The sequence below is a fragment of the Pongo pygmaeus genome, chromosome 15, assembly GCF_028885625.2.
Source record: "Pongo pygmaeus isolate AG05252 chromosome 15, NHGRI_mPonPyg2-v2.0_pri, whole genome shotgun sequence".
Taxonomy (NCBI): Eukaryota; Metazoa; Chordata; class Mammalia; order Primates; family Hominidae; genus Pongo; species Pongo pygmaeus.
The window spans coordinates 28,622,162-28,640,390 of NC_072388.2; positions in this window are offsets into that span (position 1 = coordinate 28,622,162).

Below are 18,229 nucleotides of genomic sequence, written 5' to 3' on the forward strand. Positions count from 1 at the left end.
CTTTCTAGCAAGACACCCTCAACCACAGGGACATCTGTGTGTGTGTTTGTGTGTGTCTGTATAAATGTGAATTCTTAATTTAAGTGCAATGTGCATTGCCACCTTATCATCCTAACTACACAGAATTTTATACTCTAGCTAAAACTAACATAACCCCCTCTTGGATCACCCCCAGATAAGTTCCAAAATGCCTCCTCAGAGCTCTAAGGTAAGTGGTATCTCATTTAAGGTAGGTGGTATCTCATTTCAACTTACAGTTTGAAATCACATAAATAGTGATAGATTCCATTTACCTTTCAGATTCTAGCAGCAGTTAAAAGAACCAAGAGGAAGAAGTAGTTATCTGGACAGGGCACTCACTTCAAAACATGTATTACATTTTCAGAGATCCTAAAATTGCTAATGATAAACCACTTAATGGCACAAACTCTCTCTTCACCAAGCATTTTTTGCTGCCCTCGTTGTCACCCTGTAAAACAAAATGTGGGGGAACAATCATAAGGCTGCCCTTTTAAATCAGAAAAATCATACAGAGCAAGAGCAGATAAAGTAATAACATCTCAATGGGAAAAGTTACATTCCACAGGTCTCAAATCCCCTTCCAAACTTAAAATTGAGAGTTGTTTCATACCTAGATAATTTGCAGATTCAGACTAATGTGTGCCTGCTATTTCAAAGCTGTTATGTTGTGTAGTCTCCCTTAATATCCAGTACATTTAGGATGGTTTTGGAGAAATTATCATCTAGCACTAGCATTGCCACTACTAGCATAAATCAAGTAGTTTGGGGTTGTGCAAAGTGGGGATAAAATCATATCAAGCCAAACAACAGATGCCAAAAGAAGGTGAACATCTCACAGGTGAATAATAACTTGAGGGGAGATACCATATCTTCACTTAGATCTTTCACGGCTTTTTAGTTCCAGGCATTTGGTTCAACCATCAGCTGTTTCATTGAGTTAGACAAGCCTGTGCTGCATTCTGGTTTGGCTATGCATTTATTCCATCAACAAAGATTGTTTACTGTCACTGTATGGCATTACTCATGATACATATGAGTATAAAAGTGAAAACAAGTGTCAGAACTTAATAAATGTCTCCTCTCAGGGCTCCACCTTGTCTAGGTTTCCTCATCCTAATTTTCTTTTGACATTGTATGATTTTAAGATATCATAAAGATGACAGCAGCAGGGGATGATTTTATCCCCACTTTGCACAACCCCAAACTACTTGATTTGTGCTAGTGGTGGCAATGCTAGTGCTAGATGATAATTTCTCCAAAACCATCATAAATGTACTAGATATTAAGGAAGACTTCACAACATACCAGCTTTGAAATAGCAGGCACACATTAGTCTGAATCTACAAATTATCTAGGTATGAAATTGAACTCTCTATTTTAGGTTTGGAAGGGGATTTTAAGATATCATTAAGATATCATCTGAAGATTGTTACCATACAGAGAACAGTGGGAAAATCCCTTATTTTATATATTTGTGTTTTTCCTTGCCTTCTCCACTTCTTTTATAGAGCATGTAGTCATGCTAACTGAAGCACCAGAGTGTAGCATGCAACAACATGGACAACATGTCTGAATTTGGTTAAGCCCGCAAAGCTTGAACAGTCATTCAAGATATTCACATAAAGACCTGGCTAATGTTACCCATTCTTGGCATCAGGATCTGTGAAATGATCACCTCTAGTAAATTTCTATTTTTAAATCTATTGAGTGAAGTGAAAAGTGTTTCACTATCAGTACCTTATTCTTTAATTATAAAGCTCTATTGAGTTTCAGTTATCATCTCAAAGAGATGGAGGAAAAGGGAAATAAGTTCTAAGTTAATACTTTCCATGTTGCTCATGGGCCAGGAAGGAGAAAGTGAATTCATTTTCCATATGTGATAATATATTTTTGAAGAAATCCTTTATTTCATTTTCATTTTTAATTTGAATTGACAGCATAAACAATAGCCTGGATTCCTGCTTCCTGCTAAGCTATTTATTTTTGTAAGACTTATATTGTCATATTAAGACTCTCTCATTTTTTTTCTGATTACTCAATAAATCTCTGGTACTTACAGAATTCATGCCATTTATTCCTATATACCACAAATTAGTTGATTATATTTTATAATATTAATATATAAATTATCATATTTTAATTTTGTGTGTGTGTGTGTGACAGAGTCTTGTTCCATCACCCAGGCTGGAGTGCAGTGGCACAATCTCGGATCACTGCAACCTTCACCTCCTGGGTTCAAACGATTCTCCTGCCTCAGCCTCCTGGGTAGCTGGGATTACAGGCACCACCACCACATCTGCTAATTTTTGTATTTTTAGTAGAGACAGGGTTTTACTATGTTGGTCAGGCTGGTCTGGAACTCTTGACCTCGTGATCCACCTACCTCGGCCTCCCAGAATGCTGGGAATATGGGCGTGAGCCACTGCACTCAGCCAGTATTTTAATTTTTATGAAAAATGCTTCCAATGTTTTCCAAACATTAAGATATATCGGCCTGGCGTGGTGGCTCACGCCTGTAATCCCAGCACTTTGGGAGGCCGAGGGGGGTGGGTCACCTGATGTTAGGAGCTCGAGCCCAACCTGTCCAACATGGTGAAATCCTGTCTCTACTGAAAATACAAAAATTAGCCAGGCGTGGTGGCAGGTGCCTATAATCTCAACTACTCAGGAGGCTGAGATGGGAGAATTGCTGGAACCTGGGAGACGGAGGTTGCAGTGAGCCAAGATTACACCATTACACTCCGACCCGGGACAACAACAGTGAGACTCCAACTCAAAAAAAATAATAATAATAAATAAAAGATATATCACTACTCGCAAAGTCTTTTTTTAAAATTATTATTATTATTTTCATGCGCGTCCGTGTGAAGAGACCCCCAAACAGGCTTTGTGTGAGCAATAAAGCTTTTAATCACCTGGGTGCAGGTGGGCTGAGTCCGAAAAGAGAGTCAGAGAAGGGAGATAAGGGTGGGGCCGTTTTATAGGATTTGGGTAGGTAAAGGAAAATTACAGTCAAAGGGGGTTTGTTCTCTGGCGGGCAGGAGTGGGGGTTGCAAGGTGCTCAGTGGGGGTGACTTTTGAGCCAGGATGAGCCAGGAAAAAGACTTTCACAAGGTAATGTCATCACTTAAGGCAAGGACCGGCCATTTACACTTCTTTTGTGGTGGAATGTCATCAGTTAAGGTGGGGCAGGGCATATTCACTTCTTTTGTGATTCTTCAGTTACTTCAGGCCATCTGGGCGTATACGTGCAAGTCACAGGGGATGTGATGGCTTGGCTTGGGCTCAGAGGCCTGACATTCCTGCCTTCTTATATTAATAAGAAAAATAAAACAAAATAGTGTTGAAGTGTTGGGGCGGTGAAAATTTTTGGGGGGTGGTATGGAGATAGAATGGGCGATGTTTCTCAGGGCTACTTCAAGCAGGATTAGGGGTGGTGTGGGAACCTAGAGTGGGAGAGATTAAGCTGAAGGGAGGTCTTGTGGCAAGGGGTGATATTGTGGGGATATTAGAAGAAACATTTGTTGTATAGAATGACTGGTGATGGCCTGGATATGGTTTTGGATGAATTGAGAAACTAAATGGAATAAAAGAAGGAGAAAAACAGGTATAAAAGGTCTAAGAATTGGGACAACTCAGGATATCTGATTAGAGAGTGCCTAAGGAGATTCAACATAGTCCTGCCAGCAAAGATTATTTATTTACTTCAAGAGTTAAGAGTGGCAGTTTGGGGATAACACCAGGAGATATCAGCTGTGATGGCTTGGAAAAACAGTGTAAACTAGGAGTGTAAACAAGAGCAGGTCATGTATGAGTAGTTGAGAACAGTGAATAGGAGTATGACTAGACAGAAGATAGTAGGGATGACAAGTTTTTTTGGGGCACAGTCTAAGTTGGTCTGGTGTCTGGAATGAGACTGGGGCCTAATAAAAAGGAGCATCTATACAGGAGCTTAAATGGGCTGTACCTTGCAGCATTCTGACGACAGGTCTGACTTCTGAGAAGGGAAAGTGGTAAAAGTATTGTCCAGTCCTTTTTAAGTTGGTGGCTGAGCTTGGTGAAGTGTGTTTTTAAAAGACCTTTAGTCTGTTCTACTTTTCTTGAAGATGGAGGATCGTAAGGGATATAAAAGTTTCACTGAATACTAAGAGCCTGAAAAACTGCGTGGCTGATTTGACTAATAAAGGCTTGTCTGTTATCAGACTGTATAGAGGTGGGAAGGCTAAACTGAGGAATTATATCTGACAGAAGGGAAGAAATGACTGCGGTGGCCTTCTCAGACCCTGTAGGAAAGGCCTTTACTTATTCAGTGAAAGTGTCTATTTAGACTAAGAGGTATTTTAGTTTCCTGTCTCGGGACATGTTGAGTAAAGCTAATTTGCCAGTCCTGGGTGGGGGCAAATCCTCGAGCTTGATGTGTAGGGAAGGGAGGGGGCCTGAATAATCCTTGAGGAGTAGTAGAATAGCAGATGGAACACTGAGAAGTTATTTCCTTGAGGATAGATTTCCACGATGGAAAGGAAATGAGAGGATCTAAGAGGCAGGCTAGTGGTTCGTACTATAGCATAGCCTGCCTTTGCTGGTGTGTGGTGATTAGGCCTGGTGGAACTGCCATCAATAAATCAAGCATGATCAGGGTGAGGAACAGGAAAGAAAGAAATATGGGGAAATGGGGTGAATATTGGGTGGATCAGAGAGATACAGTCATGAGGGTCAGGTGTGATATCTGGAATAATGTGGGAGGCCGGATTGAAGTCCGGGCCAGGAACAATGGTAATTGTGGGACTTAACAAAGAGTGAGTACAGCTGAAGGAGCCAGGGAGCAGAAAGTATATGGCGTCAGGTATGAGGAAGTAAATAGATTTTGGAAGTTATGAGAAATGTAGAGAGTGAGTTGAGCATAGTTTGTGATTTTGAGGGCCTCTAAAAGTATTAAAGCAGTGGCAGCTGCTGCACACAGACATGAGGGCTAGGCTAAAACAATAAGGTCAAGTTGTTTGGACAGAAAGGCTACAGGGTGCAGTCCTGGATCTTGTGTAAGAATTCTGACCACACTAACCATGCCTAGGAAGAAAAGGCGTTGTTTTGTAGAAGGTTCTGGGATTTGAGAGATCAGTCGGACATGATTGGCAGGGAGAGCACGTGTGTTTTTATGAGAATTATGCCGAGATAGGTAACAGATGAGGAAGAAATTTGGGCTTGATTGAAGTAATGGGGGCTGTCTGTGAAGCCTTGTGGCAATACAGCCCAGGTAATTTGCTGAGCTTGATGGGTGTCAGGGTCAGTCCAAGTGAAAGCGAAGAGAGGCTGGGATTAAGGGTGCAAAGGAATAGTAAAGAAAGCATGTTTGAGATCTAGAACAGAATAATGGGGGGTGTATTGTGTATTCTAGAACAGAATAGAGGGAGGTATTGAGGATAGGAGAGTATATGGGTTTGGCACCATGAGGTGGATAGGCAAAACAATTTGGTTGATAAGGCACAGATTCTGAACTTGTAAGCCTTGTCTGGCTTTAGGACAGGTAAAATGGGGGAATGGTAAGGAGAGTTTATAGGCTTTAAAAGGCCATGCTGTAGCAGGCGAGTGATAACAGGCTTTAATCTTTTTAAAGCGTGCTGCAGGATGGGATATTGGCATTGAGCAGGGTAAGGGTGATTAGGTTTTAATGAGATGGTAAGGGGTGCATGATTGGTTGCCAAGGAGAGAGTAGAGGTATCTTACACTTGTGGGTTAAGGTGTGGGAATACAAGAGGAGGACACAAAGGAGGCTTTGGATTGGGAAGAAGGGCATCAATAAGATGCGGCTATAGTCCAGGAATAGTCAGGGAAGCAGATAATTTGGTTAAAATATTTTGGCCTAATAAGGGAACTAGGCAGGTGGAGATAACTAAAAAAGAGTGCATGAAAGAGTGTTGCCTAAGTTGGCACCAGAGTTGGGGAGTTTTTAGAGGTTTAGAAGCCTGGCTGTCAATAACCACAACAGTTATGGAGGCAAGGGAAACAGGCCCTTGAAAAGAAGGTAATGTGGAATGGGTAGCCTCCGTATTGATTAAGAAGGGGACGGGCTTACCTTCCACTGTGAGAGTTACCCGAAGCTCGGCATCCATGATGGTCTAGGGGGCTTCCAAGGCGATCGGGCAGTGTCAGTCTTCAGCCGCTAAGCTGAGAAGATCTGGGAAGGAGTCAGTCAGAGAGCCTTGGGCCAGAGTTCCAGGGGCTCTGGGAGTGGCTGCCAGGTGAGTTGAACAGTCCGGTTTCCAATGGGGTCCGGCAGAGATGGGACACAGCTTAGGAGGAATGCTGGGCTGCAGGCATTCCTTGGCCTGGTGGTCAGATTTCTGGCACTTGTAGCAAGCTCCTGGGGGAGGAGGTTCTGGAGGAATGCCTGGTCGCTGCAGTTCAGGTGTTTGGAAGTTCTTGTGTGCTGGAGATGTGGCTGGGGTTTGTCTCACAGTGGAGGCAAGGAATTGCAACTTTTTTTTATTATTGTACACCTTGAAGGTGAGGTTAATTAAGTCCTGTTGTGGGGTTTAGGGCCAGATTCCAATTTTTGGAGTTTTATTTAATGTCGGGAGCAGATTTGGTAATAAAATGTATATTGAGAATAAGACAGCCTTTTGACCTTTTAGGGTCTAGGGCTGTAAAGTGTCTCAGGGTTGCTGCCGAATGAGCCATGCACTAGGCTGGGTTTTTATATTTGATGAAAAAGAGCCTAAACACTATCTGATTTGAGATAAAGAAAAAGGAGCATAAACCTTGACTATGCCTTTAGCTCCAGCCACCTTTTTAAGAGTAAATTGCTGGGCAGGTAGGGGAGGGCTGGTCATGGAACAAAACTGTAAGCCAGACCAGGTGTGAGGAGGGGAGGCGATAAAAAGATTATAGGGTGGAGGAGCAGAGGCTGAGGAAGAATTGGGACCTAGCTCGGCCTGGCGAGGAGGGGAGAGGTCAGATGGGTCTGTAGAAAAGGAAGATTAGAAAGACTCAGGGACGCTTGGGGTTGGGACTGAGGGGACAGGTGAGAGGGAAATAAGGAAGATTTGGGATGAGTTGCACTGGGCACAGAGACTAGGAAGGGACTGATGTGTAAAACAATGCCTGGACATCAGGCACCTCAGACCATTTGCCCATTTTACAACAAGAATTATTTAGATCTTGTAGGATGGAAAAATTGAAAGTGCTGTTTTCCAGCTATTTGGAACTACTGTCGAGTTTGTATTGGGGTCAAGCGGCATTGCAGAAGAAAATAAGATGCTTAGATTTTAGGTCAGGTGAGAGTTGAAGAGGTTTTAAGTTCTTAAGAATACAGGCTAAGGGAGAAGAAGGAGGAATGGAAGGTGGAAGCTTGCCCTTAGTGAAGGAGGCAAGCCCAGAGAAAAGAGTAGAGACACGGAGAAGGGGGAGGGGGGGGTTTGCCCGCCAGAAAAGCAGAGAAAGGGTTGGGGCATGGAAATAAGGGATTGGGGCACAGAGATAAGAGGTCAGGGTGTGGAAATAAGGGATTGGGGCACAGAGATAAGAGGTTGGGGTGTGGAAATAAGGGATTGGGGTGCAGAAACAAGAGGTTAGGGCATGGAAATAAGGGATTGGGATGCAGAGATAAGAGGGTGGGGTGTGGAAATAAGGGATTGGGGTGCAGAGATAAGAGGTTGGGGCACAGAAATAAGGGATTGGGGCACAGAGATAAGAGGTTGGGGCACAGAAATAAGGGATTGGGGGTTCTTGCCCCCTAGAAAAGTGGGACTTGCCACTAAGGGTGAAGGAGAAGGGGTTGAAGGGTACTTGCCCCTCTCCCAGAAAAGCAGAGAAGGGGTAGAGACAAGGAGAGAAGGGGTTGGGGTACTTGTCCTGTCCCCAGAAAAGCAGAGAAGGGGTAGAGACAAGGAGAGAAGGGGTTGGGGTACTTGCCCCTTCCCCAGAAAAGCAGAACTTGCTGCTAAGGGTGAAGGACCAAGGCATGTGTCCCTGGGTGGTCTGACACCCTTGAAACGTGGGTATATAGTCAGAGAGGCATCCCTGCAATGATTAAACACCAAGGGAAGGCTGCCTTCCCAGTCCATGACCAGCGCCGGAGTTTTGGGTCCACGGATAAAACATGTCTCCTTTGTCTCTACCAGAAAATGAAAGGAATTGAAATTAAGAGAAGGGAGAGATTGAAGTGTGGTGCCAAGATTGAAAGGAGAAAAAGGCTGAGGGATAGTGAGGGAGGTTGGAGAAGAGAGTAAAAAGAGGCCACTTACCGGATTTGAAATTGGTGAGATGTTTCTTGGGCTGGGCGGTCTGAGGACCTGGGGTCGTAGGTGGATCTTTCTCATGGAGCAAAGAACAGGAGGACAGGGGACTGATCTCCCAAGGGAGGTCCCCCGATCCAAGTCACGGCACCAAATTTCATGTGCTTCCATGTGAAGAGACCACCAAACAGGCTTTGTGTGAGCAATAAAGCTTTTAATCACCTGGGTGCAGGTGGGCTGAGTCCCAAAAGAGAGTCAGTGAAGGGAGATAAGGGTGGGGCCGTTTTATAGGATTTGGGTAGGTAAAGGAAAATTACAGTCAAAGGGGGTTTGTTCTCTGGCGGGCAGGAGTGGGGGTCACAAGGTGCTCAGTGGGGGTGACTTTTGAGCCAGGATGAGCCAGGAAAAAGACTTTCACAAGGTAATGTCATCACTTAAGGCAAGGACCAGCCATTTACACTTCTTTTGTGGTGGAATGTCATCAGTTAAGGTGGGGCAGGGCATATTCACTTCTTTTGCGATTCTTCAGTTACTTCAGGCCATCTGGGCGTATACGTGCAAGTCACAGGGGATGTGATGGCTTGGCTTGGGCTCAGAGGCCTGACAATTACGCTTTAAGTTTTAGGGTACATGTGCACAATGTGCAGGTTAGTTACATATGTATACATGTGCCATGCTGGTGTGCTGCACCCATTAACTCGTCATTTAGTATTAGGTATATCTCCTAATGCTATCCCTCCCCGCTCCCCCCACCCGCAAAGTCTTAACTAAGATTGTTCTCTACATTGAAGCGACTATTTTCTCACTGATAATCATGCTCTCAAAGCCCAAGAGGGTTGCATAAATTGTTACTCCCCATTATCTCTTTCTTTACATCTGGCCATTTATTTTTATCATCATCTTTCTCTTAAAAATTCAGCTGTCTGAATTTTCTTTTTAACCCTTTCCAATCAACAGTACCTCCCAAAAATGAGGAATAAGGAGAAAGAGGAAAAGAAGCAAAAATGGAAGAAAAGTTTTGAAAGTTTGTTTCTAGTGGCTTTGATGAACAGTTAAAAATAACCAACTTTGTGCTTTTGGATTTGCTGGAGTTGCTTGACAAGAATGGGTGGGGGCCCAGGAAGCAGTCATTGGACCTCTGGCTCTCTGCTCATCTGTTACTGTATTTACCCAGAGAGTGCTGAAGCAACATCGCTGAATAGTTGGTCACAACCTCTTTCCTATTCTTCTTGTTCTACTGCCTCAATTTGGCCTCAGAAAAGGTGAGGGAAAAGAGGAATTAAGAAGTACAAAATGGGGGGTGGGGAGAACATCGAATGGATCTTTGCCCTTTAAATATCCCATAAAGAGTTTTGGTTATCATACTTTGCAATCCATTATTCAGTCCTTCAAAAATTTACTTTCAAATAAAGATGTAAGCCCATAGAAAAGCATTTCACCTGATTCCCAGAACTTAGCACAAATTCTGGCATAATCCAGTCTTAGAAAAAATAATATAAAGAAGTATATAAGAGCTCAAATATAATATGAAATTGTAATAATACAAACGATACCAACAGGTTCTCCATGCTAAGTGCTTCAGAAATGCATCATTCTTTTTCTAAAGCTCTGTGGAGCTGAGACAAAATTCTTCCCCAAAACAACAGAAAAAATGAGTGATGACTAAATAGAGTCATTTGCTCCCAATTTTCTGACCAGCCTGTTCTGTGTAGGAGCCCTACCTCACTCCCGCCTTTGGTGTTTGGGTCAAGACTCTGCAGGCAGGCCCTGTTATCTAGAAACCATATCTTAAGGTGTCAAGTGTCATGAAGCTGACCAACTTATATTCCTGTATTTGTCTCTCAAACACCCTTGGTTTTATCATCCATGGAAGCCATTTCACAAACAGCAAAGCAGAGAGGAATCAAGGTTTTTTAAAATATATATATATAATCAGGCCACATTGAAAGAGCTAAACACTGGACACTTAAGCAGCAAAAATCAGTGTGATATGTACAATAACAACAAGAGTAACTGCAAAACAGAAGTGTGCTTGTTCAATGACCCCACTCTAAATAATCCTACTCTCTAAAGTTGCAAATAAAGAATAAATAAGACTATGTGCAATGTTTTCCTTTATTCTTGATGCTGTCCAGAATAGGTAAATTGTCCTATTTTAAAGTTGGGTCACTTACTAAAAAAGCCAAGGTCTCAATTAGGATTGATGGTAGTCCCACGAAGTTAAGGGGTTGGTTGATACGTGGTAAAGACTATGTGAGCTGAGCCATCAAGTTAGTTTATTTCAAAGACCCCCAAATATGTGGTCTGTCCTCAAAAAAATAAACATTTTTAAAACCAAAATTGTATAAAATATACACCAAATACAAGTTAAACTAAGGAAGAACAACAGTGACATTAACTGTGCCATCAGCCCAGACACTCACCCACAGAGCTAGAATCTTCTGAGCTCATTTTAATGACTGTAAGTCTTTCACTAAAGCTTCAATATATCAAATATATTCATTATCTTCCAGGTTTTCAGGAACTAATTACTAACGTGATCTTCCCCTGAAATATTGTGCTTTTAAGTTAAAACAGACAAATTCAGTGCAACGTAAGCTGGTTCTATGGAGGTTGTCTCAATCCTCTGAAATTCTTACTCATCTGCTTTAGCTATGTAAGTGGTGACCCAGTGCCCTGATTTGGGTCATCATTTTACAAAAAGCCAACTTAGTTACTTGATTTAAAAAAAAAATTCAAGTACAGAGTCTGAATAGTAAATATTTCTATTTGAAGTGTGAACACAAACATGTTTCCTTAACAGTTTATCCACTGGGAGATATTTTTAGAGATGGGTGATGCTGTTCTTTCTCTAAGTGCTCCTAGAGCAAAAATGTGTGTGACTTATTTCTAAACTCAAGAAATGGCATTAATTGAAAACCCAGGTGCCACAAACCTGACGAAGCTAAATGGTGCTTCCAGTGCACCTTGTTTGCCGTGTTTTCTCTTCCATGAGCTATTCTGGCCTAAATCGAGTCCCTCGGACTTCCTCTGTTGTCTGCTGCTTTCATTACATGATACACCATAGATAAGCCCAGATCATTGTCCATCTAAACCCAGAGCAATTTTAATTGAAAGAAAAAGAGCATTCAAAAGTTGAACATTAAGACTTTAAAAGTCACAAAGTAATAATAGTGAAATAATATCTCATTTCCTTCCGTTGCTGGATTCCGGGTGAAACTGATTGTTGCGGTTTGTTGGTGCTTTCTGATTTGGAAGATGAAAATGTCAGAAATCTAAGCATCTAAGAAGTAGCTACTTAAAATGGCTAGCTGGGAGAAAACCAGCCAGAGGAGTTAAAAAAAAAAAAAAAAGGATAAAAGCAAGGGTCTACTGTTTCATTAAGAAAAAAACAAAGATATCTAAAATCTGAATGAGAAAATATTTAATGAACAAAGAAATGTACTTTATTAGCTATAAAACTAAAATAAGTATCTCAGGTTTTAACTATAATTTCCCTATGATGACAGGATTAGGACTCTGGGGAAGACACCAAACTGGGCCTCACATACACCATCTTGGCAAAGAAACAGAGGAGACACACCACAGCAAAGTGAATCATGATGTCTATCTTCATGATAGCTATATTGTGGCACATGTTTAATACACTGAGCTCCCCCAAGGAAATAAAAACACTTTCTGCTTCAATTAACTGACTTTTTTTTTCTTTTTTCTTTTTGAGACAGGGTTTTGCTCTGTCACCGAGGCTGGAGTGCAGTGGTGCGATCTTGGCTCACTGCAACCTCCACCTCCCAGGTTCAAGCGATTCTCCTGCCTCAACCTCCCAAGTAGCTGGGATTACAGGCGCACGCCACCACGGCCAGCTAATTTTTGTATTTTTAGTAGAGACAGGGTTTCACCATGTTGGCCAGGCTGGTCTTGAACTCCTGGCCTCAACTGATCTGCCCGCCTCAGCCTCCCAAAGTGCTGGGATTACAGGTGTGAACCACAGTGCCTGGCCCCAATTAACTGACTTTTAAGAATAATGATAACTAAAACTTTTTTCTCAAATAAATATGTATAACTTTAAGGACTTTGGCACTTTCAAAAACTTCATAGAGTCAAAAGAAAATAGAAATTTTAAATATTTTAGTATTTCTGTTGTCTCAGAAAGGAAGTGCTGTCTTAATGGGCTTGATGTCGTCAACCCCTCCCACAGCTCCCCAGGGTAGAGACTGTTTTATGCAGTAGCTATCCCGCTCACAGCTTGTCAGAAGCAGGTCCAGGACCAGGATCCAGATGTATTTCCTGCTATGATTTAATGTTACATTTCAGGCAATAAGTGCCTAAAGAAATTGGTTTCTCCATTATAGGAGAAACAGAAGAAAACCCTAGTGAGAATATTTGCATGTGCTATTGTAATAGTAACAGTGAGAGTACTAAATGTGAGTGTGTTTATCAGAGTACACCAAACTGGAATCTACTAATTTTTTGTCATTTGATTCTGGGTGGACAGTATATTCTGCCTTATTGTAACATTAAACCCTGTCATGCCAGACCTCTATTAACTTCAGCAGGAATGGCACAGGTTCAAGAGGCCAAAGAGGAGACCCGGAACCAGAAAATGAGACATAGGGTTTTATTAGCAGGAAACTTACCTACAGGAAGAGTCCAGTGGCAGTGAGCTGCATAGCAGAACCTCATGGCCCAGTGGCAGCAGGCTGGGCAAGAGAACTGCAACTGCTTTCTAAAAGCATGCAGTTTATATAGCATTTTCATTTAGCACCCTTTCCCTAACAACCTCCATCCAGCAACCTTCATCCGACCCAAACAAAGGACCTCAGTTCCCCACATGGCCTGCGTTCTGCGGGACAGACCATGGGTTCAGATGTTTATCATAGACAAGGAATGAATCTCTGGGTTGGCTAATCCTGGACTCCTCCGCTCAGAATTCCAAACACACATTCAGGTGTGTCTGCCATACAGAGTCATCTAGGATATGCTTAAGTTACTGCTATCAGGTGCATCTCCCATACAGACACATCATCCTATTACCTATATAATACCAAACAGACACTAAATCAATGAAATGAATTCAAATAAGAATCTATTCTAATCCTCCCTGGACAGGTAATGTGATGGATTTAGAGAAGGGCAGGGCTAGTTTTCAACAGTTTTTACCATCTCAAGTGTGACTACCACTGGCTCACTGTACCAGCAAGGAATGCAGCGTTGTTTGGGGAAGAACACATTCAAATAGTTCTACCATCTTTAAAACATGCCATTTTGCTGATAGCTATCTGAAAGATGAACAAGGTGTGTATTGAGAGAATGAACTCGCCTGCGTTATATGTTGGACTTGATTGGTCTTTTCTGAGCTCCTGTTATTTAATCAATTTTTTTTTCTTTTTCTTTTTCTTTTTTCACACAGTGCTTACAATTAGCTTTTTTTTTTTTAAAACGTTTATTCAACATTCATTTTAGGTTTAGGGAATATATGTGTGGGTTTGTTATCTGGGTCTATTGTGTGATGCTGAGGTTTGGGGTACAAATGACCCCATTACCCATATATTGAGGATAGTAGCCAATAGTTTTTCAACTCTTGCTCCTTCCTTCCTTTGCCTCTCTAGTAGCCCCCAGTTTCTACTGTTGCCCTCTTTATGTCCATGAGTACCCAGTGTTTAGATCCCAGTTACAAGTGAGAACATACAGTATTTGGTTTTCTGTTCCTGTGTTAATTCACTTAGAATAATGGCCTCCTGCTACATCCATGTTGCTGCAAAGAACATGATTTCATTCATTTTTATGGATGCATAATATTCCATGGTGCATATGTATCACATTTTCTTTATCCAATCCACCATTGATGGACACTTAGGTTGATTCCATATCTTTGCTATTGTGACTAGTGCTGCAATGAACATAAGAGTGCACATATCTTTTTGGTAAAACAATTTGTTTTCTTTTGGACATATACCCAGCAATGAGATTGCTGGGTTGAATGGTAGTTCTGTTTGAAGTTTTTTCAGAAATCTCCAAACTGCTTTCCACAGTGACTGAACCAATTTACATTTCCACCAACCACATATACACATTCCCTTTTCTCCACAGCCTCACCAGCATCTGTCGGTTTTTGACTTTTTGGTAGTAGCCATTCTGACTGGTGTGAGATGGTATTTCGTTGTGGTTTTGATTTGCATTTCTGTGATGATTAGTGATGTTGAACATTTTTTCATATGCTTACTGGCCACTTGTATGTCTTTTTGGAGATGTGTTTGTTCATGTATTTTGTCCATTTTTTAACAGGACTGTTTTTTGCTTGTTCAACTGTTCAAGTTCCTTATATATTCTTGGATGCACAATTTGCAAATATTTTCTCCCATTCTGTAGGTTGTCTGTTTACTCTGTTGACAGTTTCTTTTGCTGTGAAGAAGCTGTTTAGTTTAGTTAGATTCTACTTGTCAATTTTTGTTTTTATTGCAATTGTTTTTGGGGACTTAGTCCTAAATTCTTTGCCATGGCTGAGGTCAGAATGGTGTTTCCAAGGTTTTTTTCTATGATTCTTATAGTTTGAGGTCTTACATTTAAATCTTTAATCCATTTTCATTAATTTGTATATGTGGTGAAAGGTAAGGGTCCAGCTTCATTCTTCTGTATATCACTAGCCAGCTATTCCAGCACCATTTGTTGAATAGGAATTCCTTTCCCCGATGCTTATTTTTGTCAGTTTTATCAAAGGTCGGATGGCTATAGATGGGCAGCTTTATTTCTGTGTTCCCTATTCTGTTCCATGGTCTACATATCTGTTTCTGTACCTGTAGCTGTTTGGGTTACTGTAGCCTTATAGTATAGTTTGAAGTCAGGTAACGTGATACCTCTGGCTGTGTTCTTTTTGCCTAGTATTCCTTTGGCTGTTTGGGCTCTTTTTTTTTTTCTTTTTTTTCTTTTTGTTCTATGTGAATTTTAGAATAGCTTTTTCTAGTTCTGTGAAAAATGACACTATACTACAAGGCTACAGTAACCAAAACAGCATGGTACTGGTACCAAAACAGAGATATAGATCAATGGAACAGAACAGAGCACTCAGAAATAACGCCGCATATCTACAACTATCTCATCTTTGACAAACCTGAGAAAAACAAGCAATGGGGAAAGGATTCCCTATTTAATAAATGGTGCTGGGAAAACTGGCTAGCCATATGTAGAAAGCTGAAACTGGATCCCTTCCTTACACCTTATACAAAAATTAATTCAAGATGGATTAAAGACTTAAACGTTAGACCTAAAACCATAAAAACCCTAGAAGAAAACCTAGGCATTACCATTCAGGACATAGGCATGGGCAAGGACTTCATGTCTAAAACACCAAAAGCAATGGCAACAAAAGCCAAAATTGTCAAATGGGATCTAATCAAACTCAAGAGCTTCTGCACAGCAAAAGAAACTACCATCAGAGTGAACAGGCAACCTACAAAATGGGAGAAAATTTTCGCAACCTACTCATCTGAAAAAGGGCTAATATCCAGAATCTACAATGAACTCAAACAAATTTACAAGAAAAAAACAAACAACCCCATCAAAGAGTGGGCAAAGGACATGAACAGACACTTCTCAAAAGAAGACATTTATGCAGCCAAAAAACACATGAAAAAATGCTCACCATCACTGGCCATCAGAGAAATGCAAATCAAATGAGATACCATCTCACACCAGTTAGAACAGCAATCATTAAAAAGTCAGGAAACAACAGGTGCTGGAGAGGATGTGGAAAAATAGGAACACTTTTACACTGTTGGTGGGACTGTAAACTAGTTCAACCCTTGTGGAAGTCAGTGTGGTGATTCCTCAGGGATCTAGAACTAGAAATACCATTTGACCCAGCCATCCCTTTACTGGGTATATACCCAAAGGACTATAAATCATGCTGCTATAAAGACACATGCACACATATGTTTATTGCGGCACTATTCACAATAGCAAAGACTTGGAACCAACCCAAATGTCCAACAATGATAGACTGGATTAAGAAAATGTGGCACATATACACCATGGAATACTATGCTGCCATAAAAAATGATGAGTTCATGTCCTTTGTAGGGACATGGGTGAAATCGGAAATCATCATTCTCAGTAAACTATCACAAGAACAAAAAACCAAACACCTCATATTCTCACTCATAGGTGGGAATTGAACAATGAGAACACATGGACACAGGAAGAGGAACATCACACTCTGGGGACTGTTGTGGGTTGGGGGGAGGTGGGAGGGATAGCATTGGGAGGGATAGCATTGGGAGATATACCTAATGCTAGATGACGAGTTAATGGGTGCAGCACACCAGCATGGCACAGGTATACATATGTATCTAACCTGCACGTTGTGCACATGTACCCTAAAACTTAAAGTATAATAATAATAAAATAAAATAAAGATATCCCAAAGAGCAAAAAAAAATGTAATTTACATTGTCTACTGATAGAGAAAAGCATTAAAATACAATAAATAAGAAAAAAAAAAGAAAAATGACATTTGTAGTTTGATAAGAATAGCATTGAATCTGTAGATTGCTTTGGGCAGTATGGCCACTTTAATGATATTGATTCTTCCAGTCCATGAGCATGGAATGTTTTTCCATTTGTTTGTGTCATCTATGATTTCTTTTAGCAGTGTTTTGTAGTTCTCCTTGTAAGGATCTTTCACCTCCTTGGTTAGATGTATTCCTAGGTTGTGTGTGTGTGTGTGTGTGTGTGTGTGTGTGTGTGTCCACTGTAAATGGGATTGTGTTCTTGTTTTGGCATTCGGCTTGAACATTAACAGTATATAAAAATGCTGATTTTTTGTACACTGGTTTTGTATCCTGAAACTTTACTAAAGTCGTGTACCAGTTCCGGGAGCCTTTTGGCAGACTCTTTAAAGTTTTCTAGGTATAGAATCATATCATCCACAAAGAGAGATAGTTTGACTTCTTTTCTTATTTGGATGCTTTTTTTTTTTTTTTTGAGACAGAGTCTCGCTCTGTCACCCAGGCTGGAGTGCAGTGGCATGATCATGGCTCACAGTAGTCTTGACCTCCCATACTCCCACCTCTCAGCCTCCCAAGTAGCTGGGACTACAATAAGTAGCTGAGTGCCACTATGACTAATTTTTTTTTTCTTTTTTTGTCGTAGAGATGGGGTTTCATCATGTTGCCCAGGCTGGTCTCAAACTCCTGGGCTCAAGCAATCCACCTGCCTCAGACTCTGGATGCCTTTTAATTCCTTCTCTTGCCTGATTACTCTGGCTAGGACTTCCAGTACTATATTGAGTAGGAGTGGTGAGAATGGGCAGCCTTGCCTTGTTCTAGTTCTCAGGGGAAATGTTTCCAGCTTTTCCCAATTCATTATGATGTTGGCTGTGGGTTTGTCATAGACAGCTCTTATTTTGAGGTTGGTTCCTTCAATGCCTAGTTCCTTGAGGGTTTTATCATGGAGAGATACTGGATTTTGTCAAAAGCTTTTTCTGCATCAATTGAGATGATCATATGGTTTTTGTTTTTAATTCTGTTTATACGGTGAATCACATTGACCAATTTGCATATGTTGAAATAACCTTGCATTTGAGGAATGAAGCCTACTGGGTCATGGTGAATTAACTTTTTGATGTGCTGTTGGATTCAGTTTGCTAGTATTTTGTTGATGATTTTTGCATCTATGTTCATCAGAGATAGTGGCCTCCAGTTTTCCCTTTTCTCTGTGTCATTTCTGGGTGTTGGCATTAGGGTGATCCCGGCTTTGTAGAACGAGTTACAGAGGAGCCGCTCCTCCTCGATTTTTTGCAATTGTTTCAGTAGAATTGCTACCAGCTCTTCTTTGTATGTCTGGTACAATTTGGCTGTGAATCCATTTGATCCAGAGCTTTTTTTTGGGTAGTAGGCTTTTTACCACTGATTCAAGTTTGGAATTTGATATTGGTCTGTTCATGGTTTCAATTTCTTCCCGATTCAATCTTGGGAGATTGT